General features: G+C 51.8%; 1 protein-coding gene across 4 annotated transcripts in view; it reads left to right on the forward strand.

Moving 5' to 3' along the window:
- The window catches only part of LOC144166778 (uncharacterized), a 104,784-nt gene that overhangs the window by 24,938 nt on the left and 61,279 nt on the right, over positions 1–18,567 (forward strand). For 3 of the 4 annotated variants that reach the window (XM_077696263.1, XM_077696265.1, XM_077696266.1), the window contains one exon: positions 175–254. The exons of the other annotated variant lie outside the window; for it this stretch is intronic. The gene's annotated coding sequence lies outside the window, so the exon portion shown is untranslated. The remainder of the gene's footprint in view (positions 1–174; positions 255–18,567) is intronic. 4 annotated transcript variants of the gene reach the window in all.

Here is an 18,567-nt window from a genome sequence, read left to right on the forward strand (position 1 = left end):
CCTCGCGGGGAGATGGGCCCAATTTTTTTCCTTTTTGCCTGACGGTCAATACCCCTTCCTTCTGCTTTGTCAGTCTGAAAAGATGCACGATTTTGGGCAGTTGGGTAGCGCCGAAGGACAACCCAGACCTTGTTCTGAGCCTGTCATGACAGACTCCGCTTTTCGTTCCCCCAGGGCCTGCTCAAGCCAGATGCAGCACCTGAGGTCTGGGAAATCCAGCTCTTGGCAGCAGGAAGATCATGTGCCATCACCAGGTAACAGGCTTGGCAAATGCCTAGATTGGTAAAGATGTCTGCGACAATTGTGACTTGTTTGAATTTTAACCAATCTGCACCGGTTTCTATGAACCTTTTGTGGAAAATGCAACTGCTAGGGCCTTTGCCTGTGCCTTCCAAGATAACTGGGACGTAGTAGCTCCCTACGTTTGGCGTATACCCCCATTAAACTGAAGGAAAGAAAGCAGGAGAGCCGACTACCAAATTTAGGTGTAAATAGGTGTTATGCGTGGTACTGTGATACGCTGGCTGATTGTCGTCGAATAGGCTTGCTCCAAATGAGAAACGAAAACATCCAATAGGACGATTTCGGGCACGGTTCTGTAGTAGTAGTTTGTTGATGCTAATAATGCAAGGGAATTCGTGGCCAAAGAGTGCCCAAACTGTTAAGGAGTCATTCCGTCTGTTTATAGTAAAATTTGAGTGTATGCAATGAATATGGAGTTAGCAAGAGTTATGTACTTGTAGGTGTAAAAGGCCCTTAAAATAACACTTGACCACGATGATAAGGACTAATGAAAGCGCTGTTAACGAAGTTTGAAGTACAACTAAGGCGGTAAGTTGGGCGAGTTTGAAGAGCGCCAGACCTTGATACACACCCCTTGCTCGAGCACGGGCAGTGAAGGTCTGGGTCCGACGGGACGCTCCCAGTACCGCCCTCGTAGACGAGGTGGCCTCAGTTTATATTCGAATGTGATGATGATAGTGTCAGTTTAGTGGCGCAAGGCCAACAAAGGCAAAGAGCGCCAAAGAAACTTTAAGGAGTTCAGCACCAATGTAATAACTTGCATCATCTCCAGACATACTAATGCCAAGTTCATCAAAAAAAAAGACTATGCCCTTACATTTTTCCCGATCTGCCTTCTCGTGCTTCCATCTGGGTGGACAGGTTTTGAGAGCAGGACGGGGATCAGCCTCCCAGCAAGGCAGAAAAGTGGTCACTTGCATGTGGATGGTTTACTGCGGTGCGTTCATAGTCAATCTGCGTTTGGTGACCCAATAAAATGGTCTACTGCAGACACGCTTACAGTGCAATCAGAATGCCCTGTCTCTGTTATTCTAAACTCGACAGTTAGTACTGACCCAATGTGCTTAGTTTCCTCCGGCTGTAGTTTGCCTCTTTAAAAAGGTTGTGATGTGCATTAAAATCCCCCACAGCAATTATCGGTGGTTGAAGTTGGTAACACAAGGTTATTGAGGTGCGGGACACCAACCGGCACCCCAACCGGAGACGACCCACCGCCATGTTGGAACAACGCCTACGTGCCTCCCGTCTCTGAAGCGAGCCGCAACTGCAGTTGCTCGAAGGACGCAGAGTAAATATCTTTCGGCCGTACCATCTCATACGTTTAGGAAGGTTTGCAAATGTGCCGTTGCGGCTGTGTCGGGCACGATAAACTGTCTGCCTGCAGCCAACTGGAGCGAGGAGTTTCAAGATATCCTCCTAACTAAGCGAGGTACTGTGAACCTAAACTTTGGTCGGTGAGCAGACGCAGTACGGTCGGGACCTAACGGTCCTGGCCGTAAAGGTCCGCGAACACCATCAGGCACCAATACAGCGGCATTGTTCTCGCGGAGCTAGCAGCAACGAACCTCTAATTCATCTTACAATTTGGGTACCACGTGGAATATGCGGGTTCTCGGGGGTGACCTTGCCGCCTCTCCGGAAAAGGCCACCACGCTTGTTACCGGCACGTTAAGCACGTGGGCCGCCATATGTAGTCAAGCCCGCTTATATCGAACACGTATATATCGAATTATTGCGTATATCGAACCCTTATACAACTCCGATAAAAATTACATGCATGTTAAACTTTTTATATCGAACGCGATTTTTAAAACCGTTGCTATCTGCCCAGGCGGCTAGCTTGTTCACACCAAGCTGCACTTGGCGCTCGCAGATAGACAAGTTACACGATTTGAAGGAGAGTTGAACATCGTCTACATAGATTGAACAGGAGATCGATGGTGGCAGTGCCTTCCTAAGAGAATTCATTTTTATAATAAACAAATTGCAACTCCAAACTCCAGCTTGCGGCACGCCGTTTTCCTGCACATGAACCCTAGGGAGTGCAGCTCCAACTCGCACGCGGAACGTTCTTTCAGACAGGTAACTAACAAGCGTGTTCATCATGTTACCCGACATGCCAAAGGACTTCAAATCACTGAGGATGCCGTACCGCCAAGCAGTGTCATACGCCTTTTCAAGATCAAAGAATACTGTCATACAGTACTGCTTGTGGAGGAAAGCATCTTTAATATATGACTCTAACGCAACGAGTTGATCGTTCGTAGATAGCCCCACCCTAAAGCCTGCCTGGAAGCTCTCGAGAAGACCATTGCACTCTAAGAAGTACACGAGTCTCCTGTTTATCATCTTTTCGAAGAGCTTACACAGGCAGCTTGTCAGGGCAATTGGACGATAACTGGCGGGAAAGGAATGGTCCTTCCCTTCCTTTAGGAAAGCCACTACTACGGCCTTCCTCCAAGAGCGCGGAATGTGCCCCGAAAGCCATATTTTATTGCATAGGTGTAAGAGTGTTTCAAGAGTGTCTGGGTGTAGGTGCTGTATGTATCATGGTGAATGTAATCATATCTGCGCCTGGAGCTGAAGGTTTGCACGTGCTCAGGGCAGCCCTCAACTCATAGAAAGTGCATTCAGAGTTTTTGATTTGTCTTTGTCGTGTAAGGGCTTTTTTTCTGCAGATGTTTTGTGTTTCATGAAAGTGTTTGTGTAGTGTGCTGAACTGGACACGTGTTCGAAGTGTTGTGCAAGTGTGTTAGCCTGGTCTTCCAGTGTGTCCCCTGTTGTGCTAACCAGGGGCAGGCTGTGTGTCTGTTGTCTTTTGAGCTTGCGTATACGTGTCCATACCTTGTGTGCATCTGTGTATGAGTTAATGGATGTAAGGAAGGTGCGCCAACTCTCTCGTTTTGCGTCACGGCGCACACGTTTTCCAAACGCGTTGGCCCGTTTGAACAAAATGAGGTCACCCGACGTGGGGTACCGACGAAGGATACCCCACGCCTTCTTCTGGGACTCTCGCACAGTCCTCATTCCACCACGGCCTAAGCTGGTTGCGCGGGGCACCAGAGGCGTGGGGAATGGACCTTTCGGCGGCGTCGAGGATGTGCGCCGTGAGCAGTTGAGTAGCTTCTTCAACCTGTAGGTGTCCTATGGATGTGTGGTGTAGTTTGGATGTCTCTGTAAATGTATTCCAGTTAGCTCGTGCTTCATTGAACCTATTATGGGAAGATGGACTGCATGGGCCTTACCTAAGTATGTAGTGAGGTGGGGAAGTGGTCACTGGCATATGGGTCAGTGCCCACACCCCACTCGAGAAGAGGAAAGAGAACTGCAGAGCCAATAGCCAAGTCAAGATATGAGTATGCGTTGTGTCCTATGTTATGGTATGTAGGCTGTTTATTGTTGAAAAGGCATGCTCCAGAGGATGTAAGAAACCTCTCTATCAGGCGCCCCGGGCATCCGTACGAGAAGAGCCCCATAGAGAATTGTGAGCATTAAGGTCGCCTGTTAAGATGTATGGTTCGGGCAGCTGGTCAACCAATGCCTCGAAGTCAGAGCTCGAAAGTGTAAGATCAGGGGAAATATATATGGAGCATACCGTTATCAACCTATTAAATATTATTGTTCGAATTACTAGAGCCTCAAGGACAGTGTTCAGAGTGACAGGGTGGCAGGTGAAGGATTTCCGGGCAATTATGGCCACACCGCCAGAAGAGTGCGTGCAGCCATCACTGTCCTTTCTGTTATTCAAGTAACTGTTCAAGAAATTTGTGTGTTTAGAATTCAAATGTGTTTCCTGAACACACATTACACTTGGCTGATAAGCATGCAGTATTTCGTATACATCGTCAAGATTATTCAGAAGGCCTCTACAGTTCCATTGTATTATGTTTTCTCTTCCCATTATGATGTGTTCGGAGCTACTGGAGTGTGACTATTTATGTAGGGTCTTTCGGGGCTTGGACTCTAGGAAGGGGTTTTCTGGCCTTCTCTACTGGCCTGGACGTCGCAGCCCATTCCTTCCGCTGCGATGAAAGCCGGAAGGGCTCGACGTCCATGTCGTCATCTGAAGGCAAAGGGGTGCCCAGCGGACTGGGCCCCCTTGGCGTGGTACCCTTTCGGTTGTTCTTTGCCTGCGCTGCCAGTGCCGAAGGCGTGGGGAGCACCACAGATTGCACAGGCAGTGAGGCGGGGGAGGGGGTCGCTGCGACTGCCTCCGTCTCCATCTCCGTGCCCTTGCGTGTGCTTTGGGCCGGTTGAGAGGAAGCAGTGGATGCAGCGGCATCCCCAACAGACGTTGTTGCCACCACAGCCGCTGCTGGGTGAGCGAGCGGTGAAGAGGCTGGTTGGGCTGCCCGGGGGAACCCGGGAGGGGGGGGGGGAGGGACCAAGTCCGACTCGCGGTGCTGGGTCCCCGCCGAAACCGGACGCCGCTCCGCCCCCCGGCGAGCTGCGTCGGCGTACCTGCCCAGAGGGCAGGAGGCGAACTTCTTCCGCGCCTCTGGGAAAGTGATGTTTTCAGTGACCTTGATGTTAATGATTTTCTTTTCTAATTGAAACTTTTCACAGCTGCGGGACGATGCTGCATGCGGCCCCTGTCAGTTTGCACATGTGAAGGTAGTAGAGTCACAGTTTTCAGTAGGGTGGTCATGTGCGGCGCATTTCGCGCAGGTCGTTGTGCCGCGACAAGCAGTTGTAGCGTGCCCGAATCGCTGGCACTTGTAGCAGCGGCGCGGGTTAGGTATGTACGGACGTACACCACACCTAATGAAGCCAGCATTGATCTGCTCAGGAAGTTTTGATTTGTTGAATGTCAAGATTATGTGCTTTGTTGGTATTTTTACATTGTCACGACGGATTGTGATTCTCCTGACAGCGGTAACGCCCTGATTCTTCAGGCCTTCCAGAAGGTCGGCCTCTGTTTCACTTAGCAGATCTGGCTCAGATATCACACCCTGCGAGCGTTTAGGCTGCGGTGGGGTGTGACAGTGATGTCCAGATCTGCCATGCGGGTTTGGGCCAGATTTGTGGCTTGCTGCTGCGTCTTGACTTCAGCTAACACTTCGCCTGTTCGTAGTTTTTTTGCCTCGAAATATTTCCCAATGATTCCTTCAAGAACCTTTGAGACGATGAATACAGACTGAGAAAACAGGAGTTTGGACTTATCTATTGATTCAAGGACCAAAAAACGAGGATAGTTGTCAGGTTTCGGAATGTTGATGGTTGGTAGGGATGGAAAGGAAAATTCGATGCGGCCCCTTTTCAGGGACCGATCACGTTTTGAGGGGGGTTTTGATTTATCCATACGGCATAGGAAAAAGCAGGGAGACGGGGGTACTTTCTTATTTGACCTTACCCTGGTAGTCAAACAGGTCCCGGAGCTCCCTGCCTGGTAAACAGACAGCAAACCCATCCGCCGGAGCTTGACCTGGGCTCCGACGGCCACCGTTCGTGGTTTCTAACCCTCCACCTATAAACACATCGCCACGGTTGTATCCAGCTTATGTTTGGGGGCTCGGGGTCCGCGGTATCGCCAGTACCGTCACCAAGATTGCTCAAGGTGCCCCGTGTGGGGAGCAAGCACATGAGTGCATTGCCTAATAAGTATAGTGGCCAAAGCGAGAAGCGAGGGTGGTTCCTGAACAAACAGCCCTTGATCATCAAAACAGCAGAAAAGAGCGCTGACGACTCACTGTCCTTGGGTGGGGTGTCAAAATACCCTCCTTCTCTAAAAAATCTTGTGATTACACACACTCCCTCCATTCAAGGAGGTTGTCTCCGGCAAGGTGGTTGAAACTTCTGATTAGTAACAACATCAATTCGCCATTCGTCCCTTTTATTTAGCATGCTCCCAAGCTTCACTTTAAAAGCCCTGCTTTTTCTAATTTGCGCATAAATGGACTGCTTATGCAATATTCTTTTATTTACCTCTGTTCAAATAAAACTGTGTTATACCTTAAACACTGATGTGTCCATGCTGGCGTAACATTCTTCAATGGTAGGAAGTTATAGTACAGCGTTTTTTTGCCTTTTCGTACGGTAAACGCTAAATTTTTGCGTCACGCTACGCAAACACTGCGAGAGGAGTTTTAGTAAAGCGTCTCATCAGTTTTGCGTAGCGGCACGCTAATGCTTACCGCGCCATCTGTCGAATGTTTTGTGAAATGAATCACTGGCTGATCTGCTAGCGGAGTGCCAGAGTGCTTAGACGTTTTACGACTATCCAAACAATTTTAAACAAACGCTTTCCCGTTAGTATTGAATGCAACACGGCCATAACACGACATGAATATTCTCTTACCTGAGTACGCTCCATAAAGAAAGCATTGAAGCACCGTGGCACTTCTTTCGTACAATCGCAGAGAACGCCCTGAACCGAATGCCAGGGTTTGACGCATACGTTTTATTCAACTTCAAAACAATCCAGAGATGCGTTTCGAACGAACACAATGTCACAACATGCGTTGCAAGTATGAACCGCGATTGACAGGTGATCGGTTGCCTCCTCCTGCTCGTCGTAAATTCGGCACTTACCTCGCGCGTGGTTTGCGGGGACGAACAGCAAGTCACTTAACTCTGGCGCGCAAGCCGTGACGGCTTTTGGCCACGCACATTGCACATACCCGATGCGAGATTGAGTCGTACGTCGCTCGAGAAAGATAATCCAGAGCATGGGAAGCACTATCCACCCGCAGAAGTACAACGTCGCATTTCATCGCGAAGCGCACGCGTTTACAACACACACACACACACACACACAGAGCTTCGGTCGCTGGCTTGGCTGCAAGCTTCATTCGTGTAGAGGACGCCACCTGTTGACTCCAGTAACTGGGAGGTGGCGCCCCCACTCTGTTTAAATGCATTGGTGGGGATTAAACGGGGTTTTTTGCTGTTCGTGAACTGCGCGTGGTTTCGTCACACATTCGGCCCGGCTAGCGGAGTCCGTGCCACCCGGGCGCGTCTCTACATGGTGTCAGGAGTGGGATCCTGCGACAATCGTGCAACATGGAGGATAACCCAGCCGCCGCCTTTGCCGTGACCGCCAGCTTCACGTTGCGAACCCCGCCGCAGTTCACTTTCGACAACCCAGCCCAATGGACCGCGTGGCTTCAACAATTCGAGGATTACTCCTTCGCCTCACGGCTGTCCTCCGCCCCCGAAGAAACCAAGGTACGCACGCTCCTCTACTGTATGGGTCCCCAAGGTCGCGAGGTGCTTTCGTCTCTCATGTCAGGCGCTAAGGCCTATCGCTCGTACTCTGGCGTGACAACGAGTCTTTCGGGATATTTTGTACACCACGTCAACGAGGTATACGAATCGAGCAGGTTCCACAAGCGCACGCAAGAGGTAGGCGAGTCAGTCGACGCGTTTTTCACGGCGTTCCGAAATCTCGTGAAGAAATGCAACTACGCCTCTCGGGAGATTGACGACCGGCTGGTTCGGGACAGATTTATCGTAGGGTTGCTTGACTCTCGCATGACCGAGCAGCTCTGCCGCAATCCAAAGCTTACACTGGACGAGGCGCTCATCCAAGCTCGTCCGTACGAAGACGCTGAAAATGAGAAAAGGCGGCGTCAGGGGACAGACTTCGCACCAGACGCACTGAACGTCGACGCCGTTGCGAATAAGCAGTACCGAATGGCCGCCGCCCCAGCGCGCGAAACTGCACGAAGTAACGTCTGTCGGCCTCCCGAGTACCGCGCCGGCCCGAAGTCGGCATGCGATTTTTGCGGACACGCCCCTCATCCGCGATCTGAGTGACCTGCACGGTGGGCCACATGCAACCACTGTCGCAAGAACGGACACTTCGCGGCGGTTTGCCGCTCAAATAGTACTAGGCGCTTAAGCCAAATCCAGCTCTGCGCCGTGGATGCAGCGCAAACAGAACGCCGGCACGTTGTTGTTCATGTCAATGGACGCCCCCTTCAATTCAAGGTGGATACTGGGGCGGACGTTTCGGTCGTACCTCCGAGCTTCGCGGGGTGCCCAGTAGACCTAGACAAACGCAATAATGAACAGTTGATGGGGCCGGGCCGCTGCCGCCTAAAGTTGCTCGGGACGTTTCCTGCTACCCTGTCGTGGCGAGGCCGGACGGTATGCAAAAAATTGTACGTCGTAGCAGATATTGACTTTCCTCTGCTGGGGTACTCGGCGGTGGTGGACCTGGGAGTCGTCCAGTTTGTTGACGCCGTGGAAGACGTGGAAGCTCCGAACAGGCCCCCAACGTCCGACAAGGCCGCAGCTTCGCTGTTCTCAGGCCTTGGCAAGATGCCTGAAGAATATCACATTCGCATCAAGCCTGGAGCGGTTCCATTTTCTCTCAGCGTTCCTAGGCGCATCCCTATTCCCCTAGAAGGCGTAGTCAAGAAGGACTTAGACGCGATGGAAAGGGACGGGGTCATCCGGCGAGTCACTGTGCCAACCCCATGGTGTGCTGGTATTGTGCTGGTACCCAAAGCGGATGTAGAGTACAGAATTTGTGTCGACCTCACGAAGTTGAACCAAGTAGTTCTCCGGGAGAGACACCTTATGCCCACGGTGGACCAGGTACTTGGGCGTCTTGGCAATGCCGCAGTCTTCTCGAAACTCGATGCAAAATCGGGGTTTCATCAAGTAAGGCTATCTGAAAGCTGTCAGGAACTGACTACCTTCATAACCCCGTTTGGTCGCTACTGCTACCGCCGCCTGCCCTTCGGCATCACCTCCGGTCCCGAAGTGTTTCAGCGCCAGATGTCCCGGATTCTAGAGGGTCTGGAAGGATGTGTGAACATGGTAGATGACATTCTAATATTCGGCAGGTACCGTTCCGAGCACGACAGCAGACTCCAAGCAGTCCTTCGCAAGTTAGAACAAGCGGGCATCACGTTGAATGCCTCGAAATGCTCCTTCGGGGTATCTTCCGTCAAGTTCCTTGGTGTAGTGGTAAGCGCCACTGGCATCTCGGCTGACCCCGACAAGGTATCTGCTATTGTGAACATGAAACCGCCGACAGATACGCAAGGCGTCCGTCGTTTCCTGGGCATGCTGAACCACATTGGAAGGTTTTTGCCGAACCTGTCTGCCGTCACTACACCGATTCGGCTCCTTTTGAACAAGAATGCGGTCTGGACCTGGGACCAAGCGCAAGCGACCTCTTTCGAGACATTGAAGAGAATGGTGGCATCTAATGCTTGTATGGCCAGCTACAATCCGGTGCTACCCACTCTTGTGTCGGCAGATGCCAGTTCGTTCGGGCTAGGCGCGGTTCTCTTGCAGGAGCAACAGACGGGAGAGCGACGGGCTGTCGCGTTCGCGTCAAGAGCAGTGACTACCGCTGAGCAGCGGTACAGTCAGATTGAGAAGGAAGCGCTTGGTGTCTCTTGGGCCATCGAGAGGTTTGAGGAATTCCTGCGCGGACTCAGCTTTGTCGTTGAAACAGACCATCAGCCGCTCGTCAGGTTGCTTGGCTCCGCCGATCTTGACCTCATGCCCCCTCGCATCCAGAGATTTCGCATAAGGCTCATGCGATATCAGTTCACCGTCAAGTATGTTCCAGGGAAGTACCTGGCCACTGCAGACACTCTCTCTAGGGATCCTGAATGCTCTTCTACGTCCAAAGTGGACAGCACAGAAATTTTTGTGTCTATGGTCGTGGCAGCCCTTCCTTCAACCCTGGCCGTACGTCTTGAAGACTTCAGGTCTCACCAAACTTCAGACGGCGAGTGCTCAATGCTGAAAGCATACAGCATGAAGGGGTGGCCTCGACGAGACCGGCTGCCGCTCAACATGACACGTTACTGGGAGCACCATGGGGACTTCACCATATGCGAGGACCTGCTGTTCATGGGCGGACGTCTAGTTGTGCCCGAAGCACTACGCAGAGACATCGTGAACCTGCTGCATAATGGTCATCAAGGCGTCAATCGATGCTTGGCGGTGGCCCGGTCTCAACAGCCAGGTTAAAGCAGCCGTAGAGAACTGCCCAGCATGTGCTTCTACACGTGTCCAACGCTGTGAGCCCATGATTCCGACCGTGACACCATCATCTCCGTGGGAGAGGGTGGCCATAGACTTGTTTCATTTGGCTAATCAATATTTCCTTGTGGTTGTAGACTACCGTTCTCTCTACCCAGAGGTCATCACACTCCGGTCCACTTCTGAGGACGCCGTTATTTCTGCAATCAAGAGCCCATTTGCCCGACACGGCATCCCGGTGACTGTAGTCAGCGACAATGGGCCACAGTTTTCCTGAAAAGCTTTCGAGGACTTTGGGAAGACCTACGGTTTCACGCATGTCACGAGCAGTCCACGCTACCCGCAGTCCAACGGCGAAGCAGAGCGCATGGTTCGCACAATCAAGGAGTTGTTTCTGAAGGCCACAGACCCATTTCTGGCTCTGCTAGCATACCGTAACACTCCCGGTGTGTCTGGCTACAGCCCGGCTCAACTGCTCATGGGACACTCTCTGCTAACTCGTGTGCCAGCCACGGCTCAAAGCCTTGTTCCAGATTGGCCACAGGTGAAAGAATTCAATGACAGGGATGCCGCCCAGAGACGAAGACAACGGAGAGACTACAATAACCGACACGCAGCGCATGACCTTCGTGCTCTCGACGATGGGGAGGAAGTATGGGTACGCGACACGCGGTCAAGGGCGACGGTCCTAAGCCCAGCTCAGAGACCACGCTCGTACATCGTCCAGACGCCCAGTGGCATACTAGTGAGAAACCGCAGACACCTCGTCTCCTGCAGCAATCCTCAGTCAGCCCCCTCAGATGACCCCGCGGCCCCGACATCTGCGCCGTCTCCAGGACCACAGCGGGCAGCAACCGGTGACGCATGCACTCCAGCTCCTGCACCTGCGGCACGATCGAAAGGCCACCGTTGCACACGATACGGCCGGCGCGTGGCGCCACCTCGCAGACTGGATTTGTGAGACTGCTGCAAGGATTGTTTCTTGGTGGTGCTCTTTTGTAGCACTCGTATTTGAGAGCTCCGGAAGGAGGGATGTAGAGGACGCCACCTGTTCACTCGAGTAACTGGGAGGTGGCGACCCCACTCTGTATAAAGGCATTGGTGGGGACAGTGGCGTAGACTTCTAATTTTTCCGGGGGGGGGCAGACCTGGAGTGCGCCTCGAAGCGGCGAAGGTAGGGGGGGAGGAAGCGATGGGGAGGGTCCCTATGAGATGACGCGTCATCACCCCGCTACTAAGAGGCTACCACTAATCATCATCATCATCATCATAAGTGGCACCTGCAGCAGTGAGGGCCTTTTACATTGTGTCGGCTAACTACGAGGTGTCCCCAAATAAGACGTCCCGCAAATCTATGAACCGTGAACTTCAGCGGTTTGACGCATCCAGTAGAAATTTCTTTGAATACGTGTTTTACTGGTCACATTTATTCAAAATTATTGCATGACTGAACCATCAGCACAAAAAAACGAGTCGATTTGTTTTTCTTTTAATGGGCAGTTCGGGGGGTAAAAGGAAAGGGACACAAGAAAGGGACACGACAGGGGCGCTACGCGCTGCTATGTTCATTTCCGTTAAGAGCCCCCGAAACGGGTCTGACTTTGACCGCTCATTTTTGTATCCATGTGTGTGTTGTGCCAGAGCGCCCGACACTAATTCGCTGCACCTGGCGACGTGCCGATGGCGGGGTTGATTCGCGCCTAGGTCAAACCGCCCGCGTCAGACGTGCCGCGACTTGGCGGGAAAGGCGCCGCCGAGTCTGCTCTCCCTTTCCCTTTGCGACGGCTGGACCAAATCATGCCTGGGATGAACTAATCCCCGCAGACACGCAGCAAGTAGAGCCTGGAGACGCCGCCGCAGAGTCGCCTTCCCTTTCCCGGTCCGGGCGGCTCGGCTGACGCAGTCGCTTCTCCTCCATTTGCCAGATTCATAATGCGGCCAGCATCGGAACTGCACGCGGCTGCAATGGAACCCTAGAGGTATAAAACCAGCCCGGAAGCAGCGGTGGTGCGGCGGCATCTCATCGAAGGCCCTGAGTTGAGAAGTGCTATCGCGCTTGTCTTAGCCATGTAACGCTCTTGCTACCTTTGCATATATTGTATATAAATGCTGCTTCAAATAACCGTCATCTCGGCTACTTCGTCGCTATGGTCTGCGCCGCGTCGATAGCGGACTGGGCAGGGCAACGTCGCAACACTAGTGACTGAGCTGGGATGGCCCAGTCCCAACAGTGTATGTGTGTGTTTTGGAGGCTTGGAGCGGGTATCGCTCGCAGTCGACGGCCGCAGTGCACCCAGTTCCTGCCGGTGCTTGGCAGCCGTTACAGCACTGTCCAACTGGTCTGGCGTGCTTTGTGACCTCGAAAACAAAGTTTTCAGACAGGCTTTTCGGAGGCGTGATAGCTTGCACTGACGTCACTATATTCCCGTGTTGGTGCGTCGGTTGCACAGTGGAAATCTGCAGCTGTTGGTTCGAGAAGCGCTGATGAAGCTGAGAGCTATCAATAAAAAAGTGCGGTGGCGTCGTTATGGGCAAGCAACATGTTTTACGAGACGTTCCAAGACGCGAGCTAAAGGTAAAAACCCAACGTCTGGCGTTGGCGTTCATCATATAAAACGGCCCTTTCACGAGGCCTTCCACAGTGCGAGCTTAAACTCAGCACAAGTTGCTAGCGAGGAGTGGTCGCCCCGCCAGTGAACAGCAGATGAAGGTAGGGGAAGAACAACCACCGAAATTCACCGTCGTCGTCAGCTTCATCATTACACGGTGGCATAAACGAGAAGCAGCGCATCAGTTGCCAGCCGAAAGCAAAACGCTCCTCCAGCAGAAGATGCCAGCGCTGTTCGACAAAATATGCGAGGCGAAACAAGGCGTCACACCCGTTCGACTTGGCATTATGATGTCCGATTAACAGCCCACAACCTGCACGGTGGGGCTATATGCTCACTTGTAAATGGACAGCACGAGGACATAGATAGTTCTACCAAACCTGAGCAAAAAGTTTCAAAACGAGAGCCTAATAAAACCATGTGGTTGATACAAACCATGCAGTCAATTTGACGCGAATCACGTAAACTAACTGCGACTGTTTAAATGAGCGGTTCCGCTCACGAAACGGCTCCAGAGCATGACATGCATCTATGGAAACTGCTTAAAGGAGCACTGACACCAATTTTCGGCGTTAATATTATTGCACAGTTCGCTTCCTTCACACAACAGAATACCCTGGGTGAAATATGAGCGGCCTGCGACGTGAAGAACATAGTTTAATTGGATCTCATTTATCACGCCAACGGAGCAGCGCGCAGAGCGGCACTCAGCAAATGGACATCAGCGTGACATCTTCAAGGGAGAGCCAAAAGAAGTGACGCGGCAGCGCTCGTCAAAAGCTCGTGACGTCACTTCATGCGCGCGGACCCACGAGCGGCGAGCGGGCGCAACACCCTCTCAAGCGGGCGCCGGTGACGTCCGCAAAGCGGTGAGGTCAGGCAGGGAGTCTGTCATATGCGCCGTTCGGGATGAAAGCGCGGGAATTTGAAACAAACGATTTTCAGGCCATTCAATGTAATTAACTATCGCGCGCTGAAGTATTTGAAGTGCTGTTTCAGGTTCGCCAGGCCATTAAGCATCGATAAAAGCAATAAAAGTGTAACATTAAAATTTCCCCGCATTTCCCCGAGGGGAAGAATGTGAAAGTGCGAATGCATGAGTTGAATTTGCGCGGTTCGGTAATGTTCGCTAAAGAGAGATCACACACACACACACAACTACAAAGAAAGATGCATTTATTCACAGACACCTATTTGTGTTGTCGTTGTACTTGATTGCTAGAGCGGATCTCAGCTTTGAAATTTCGTGTCAGTACTCCTTTAAGCGGGTGCATTAGCCCTTCTCACGCCCGATTCCTGGCCAATCCCCCACGTGGGTATGTGCCATGCACAGACACCTATTTGTGTTGTCGTTGTACTTGATTGCTAGAGCGGATCTCAGCTTTGAAATTTCGTGTCAGTACTCCTTTAAGCGGGTGCATTAGCCATTCTGACGCCCGATTCCTGGCCAATCCTCCACGTGGGTATGTGCCATGTCAGCGGCCAGGCAGCGCGCGCCTATCTCCCCCCGTTGCCAGGAAGACGAGGAGATTCCTGGCCAATCCCCCACGTGGGTATGTGCTATGTCAGCGGCCAGGCAGCGCGCGCCCATCTCCCCCCGTTGCCAAGGAAGACGAGGAGCGCGCGCACCCGCAGCTGTTGCTATGTGGACGGACGGCGGTCACCGGAATTCAGGGTCGCTTATAAAGTGCATTCGCACTTATTCCTGGCCAATCCCCCACGTGGGTATGTGCCATGTCAGCGGCCAGGCAGCGCGCACCCATCTCCCCCCGTTGCCAAGGAAGACGAGGAGCGCGCGCACCCGCAGCTGTTGCTATGTGAACGGACGGCGGTCACCGGAATTCAGGGTCGCTTATAAAGTGCATTCGCACTTATTCCTGGCCAATCCCCCACGTGGGTATGTGCCATGTCAGCGGCCAGGCAGCGCGCACCCATCTCCCCCCGTTGACAAGGAAGACGAGGAGCGCGCGCACCCGCAGCTGTTGCCATGTGGACGGACGGCGGTCACCGGAATTCAGGGTCGCTTATAAAGTGCATTCGCACTTAAAAACTCCCACCTCCCCTCGCGGGAACCCCTGTGTAGATGCGACGCATAGGCGGAGCGGCGAAGGGACCTCGTTTTATAGCGCGCATAACGTTGAGGGGACTGCGTAAGCCGGTCCCAGTCGATGACGACGTTGGCGTACTTGTAAAGCGGCGTGGACTCTAGGTGTTTGAGCCAAGCGTGGATGTTGCTTCGCCGGAGAACGGCACACCGGTTATATGCGCAGCGCGCCCGAAGGAGAGGAAACAGCGGAAGAGAGAGTACTGCACATGCGCCGGCCCCAGCGCGTCTGCCGCGGCTATTACGCAACACAATCCACTTTAATCCAATCCAAGCCAATCCAATCGAATCGAATCCAATCCAATGCCCCTCGCGAGAGAGTGTTCGCTATCGGAGAGGAGAGGGGGTGAGGGGCGGAGAGCGCAGCTGGCGCGGCGAGGAGAATGGGGGAGGGGTGGACAACGCCGACGCCAACGACGACGACGCCGGAGGGACAAGGCGAGTGAATCAGATGCTCTGCATCTAAAATTTTCGTGTCAGTGCTCCTTTAAGACCGGAAAAGAGCGACTTCGGTGCTCGTAGTGCATGCATTGTGAGCAGACCCCACCGCTTCCCCTAAAACAATTTGAATGAAGCAAGCGGAACGAAGCAGCTACGCGTTCCCAGGCCGCGCATTTGTAAATAAAAATAACTGCTCCAATCAACAGGTGCCGTAGAAACAGAGCAACTGTGGCCGCGCTTCCCACCGGGACCTAACCCCCTCGTTTTTCCCTTTTCACCGCGACCCCTTAGCGAGCGACCGCCGAAAAACGCTAACAGCGCCAAACAAGGACAGGCAAAGGAGGGAGGTGCAGTTTTCGTTGCCTGATTTTACTATCCTTGAGAGTGAAGCAGCACAGCGCCACCGCTAAATGTCTGAAACTCGTACACGTGCGTCCAGACTTGAGTTTGTGAGCTTGTTTGCACTGCTGTACTCACGAGTGCAAGCACTCGAAAATACAGTATTTATAAGTATTGTAATCATGAGTACTGTGTACTCATGAGTACCATACTCACCAGTACTCATACTCATGAGTACTCATGCTCATGAGTATTGTACTACTCACTCATCATCGTACTCACTCGTGAGTTTGAGTACAAATGAGTTCAAATGAGTGTACTCACGAGTGAGTGCGCCGATCTACGCTCCCGACAAAATGTCGCTTTGCTAGCGTGCTGCTGAAGCCAGGCTATGGTGGCTAGAAGGGCCACCCTTCTAGCCACCATAGCCAAGTGCAGCGCTACATTGTTGTCAACAATCCGCACACTGAGCACGTCTAACTCACCATGAAGAAAAGCGACACGGCCCTGCGTTTCCCCCTGCCTGTCGGGAGGACGGAACTGTCTTTCAAGATCCCAACCCCTATTGTAAACAATAGTTGGCAGACACGACGGCCAACAGTCCGATGTCGACGGGCGCAGAGCCGAGCCAAGCCCTTAAAAAAAATCCTCAGCCGGGGCCGGAGGGGGCTCTGCCCCCCCGTAAAGCCGTCCGGGGAGGGCACGAGCCCCACTGCCCCCCCCGTAGTTGGCGCTTCTGGGTGGGGATTAAACGGGGTTTTTTGCTGTTCGTGAACTGCGCGTGGTTGCGTCATTCTTCGCGGGCTTCACGCCCACATTCGGCCCGGCTAGCGGCGTCCGCGCCACCCGGGCGCGTCTCTACAATTCGTACAATCAGCGAAGTTACGACGATACAGAGCTGCGGAGGGCGACGTGCTAACCACTCGACGTATTTAAAAACACAGGAACAGAAAACTTGGTCCATCCGAAGCAAATTACTGTCCACAGTAGAGCGGAACCGTGGTTGGTTCTCGCGCTTTTCTTTCCTCCATGGTCAAGCTACTCGCCGCCATGTTGGAAACGCAAGCCGCCTCACGTACGCACGCTATTTTGCCTAAATAGCGTCCACTATTCTTCCATCCACTAAACGCAGAAGCGGATTAACGTACGCCGCATGCGCAGTGCGAACGACGCAAAAAATAGCGTTCGCTAACTGTTTGCGCACGGTTGCGTACGTTATTCTAAAACTCTCTGGTGTTATGTCGGGTATAGTAAGCTCAGCACTAATAAACTTAAACCCAGGGCAAGTGAAGTTCCCCGTATTGTTCCAGGGTATCCAAACTATTTCTAAATTTTTGTAAGCATTCTAACTGTCTACCAGTACTTTGGTGGTAACTCAACTAAGCTCACCCTCTTTTCCCATGCCATTATTATTTTTGTGCTCTACAAACACATTCCCAGCTGGAGCATGCCTGTCGAATTTAGGGCCCAAACAATTCTGTTGCTATTTCACACGATTGCAGCTGTATGAACCAGTGCTTTTTTAGTTTTAGCCAATGATTTCCAACAGGTGACTTAACTTCTGTCAAAACCATATTAAAACGTAATTGCTATTTATAACAAACAGTATTCTAACTTTTCACATGAAACATTTTGTTGTAACCTCACTCGAGGTTTTTGTTACCCAGCCAGCCTGGTTCATTAATCTTGGTGTGAAGGACATGTACACAACAAATGCCTTAATTACTGCAATACATTCACATGCCTGTCTTACAGCAAATCAGCAGTGACAGAAGCCACACGTTTTGGCTTTCCAGCAGAGCTACGGCGTCAGCAAAAAAGGAATCTTTTTCTTGGATTCTCTGCAGAGCTTTGCACTCAAGCAAAATAATAACTTGGAGGTTTGGCTTTCCCGCAGTACTGTAGTGTAGTGCTAGAAGGCATCACTTGCTTAATACTAGCAGCGCTAGTATTACACCAAGAGTGTAAAACATGGTTATATTAGTCCTGTTTGGTAAGATGACATGTCATCGCCCCGCATCAAAGGGGAAACCAATAGCAATAATCATCATCATCATCATGACATTTTTTCCGTTTTTTGTGTCAAAAAACCTTGGTGTTTTGTTTGTAGAAGGAACTTCATACCACAAACTGTGCAGAGAAAGTAGAGCTACTGCTCACTGACTTTTTGCACAGCCACGGAAGTTTGGTAGAAGCACTTTTCATTCACAAACACCATGTGTGCTTTCTGGCTGAAGGTGTGAAGCTGGGAGAGTTGGTTAAAATTTGGGGAGAAATACAGCGACAATAACACTACAAGGAAAGGTGCTGTGACGAAAACACAGTGTCCATGGGCTCACATCTTTCTTGTCAAGTTTCTTTCCCGTGTTTGTTCACGAATACTTGCTACAGTGCCTGTTTTTGTGTAACAAAAATGTCAACAGCGAAGCACTGATCAATGCTCACATGCTGCCCATTGACACCAAAGCAGTCGTACGCTCATTAGTCATTTTATTGTTGAAGCAATATATAAGACATACAGCTTTCAGCTGTACTGCAATATTAACAAACACCTGTAGAGGACGCCACCTGTGGCCAAGCGTCTGTTGCTTGGCGACGTTGTGCGCACGGCCCCCAGATCAGGGACTCCCTTCTCCTCCATGTAACCGTGTGAGTGCGCCATCACTCGTTACGTCGGGCTCCGCGGGATGGCGATACTTGTCCATGTCCGTGGCGCATCGGCCATGTCTGTGGCCGTTTCCAGTGTTACCAAGCGAAGAAATTGATCGCTAAACTTTTCAACGAATACCATCTATAAGGCACGTTATGTACGGCACACTT

Source organism: Haemaphysalis longicornis, unplaced genomic scaffold (assembly GCF_048455015.1).
Source record: "Haemaphysalis longicornis isolate Haplotype H1 unplaced genomic scaffold, Haemaphysalis longicornis Haplotype H1 scaffold_19, whole genome shotgun sequence".
Lineage (NCBI taxonomy): Eukaryota > Metazoa > Arthropoda > Arachnida > Ixodida > Ixodidae > Haemaphysalis > Haemaphysalis longicornis.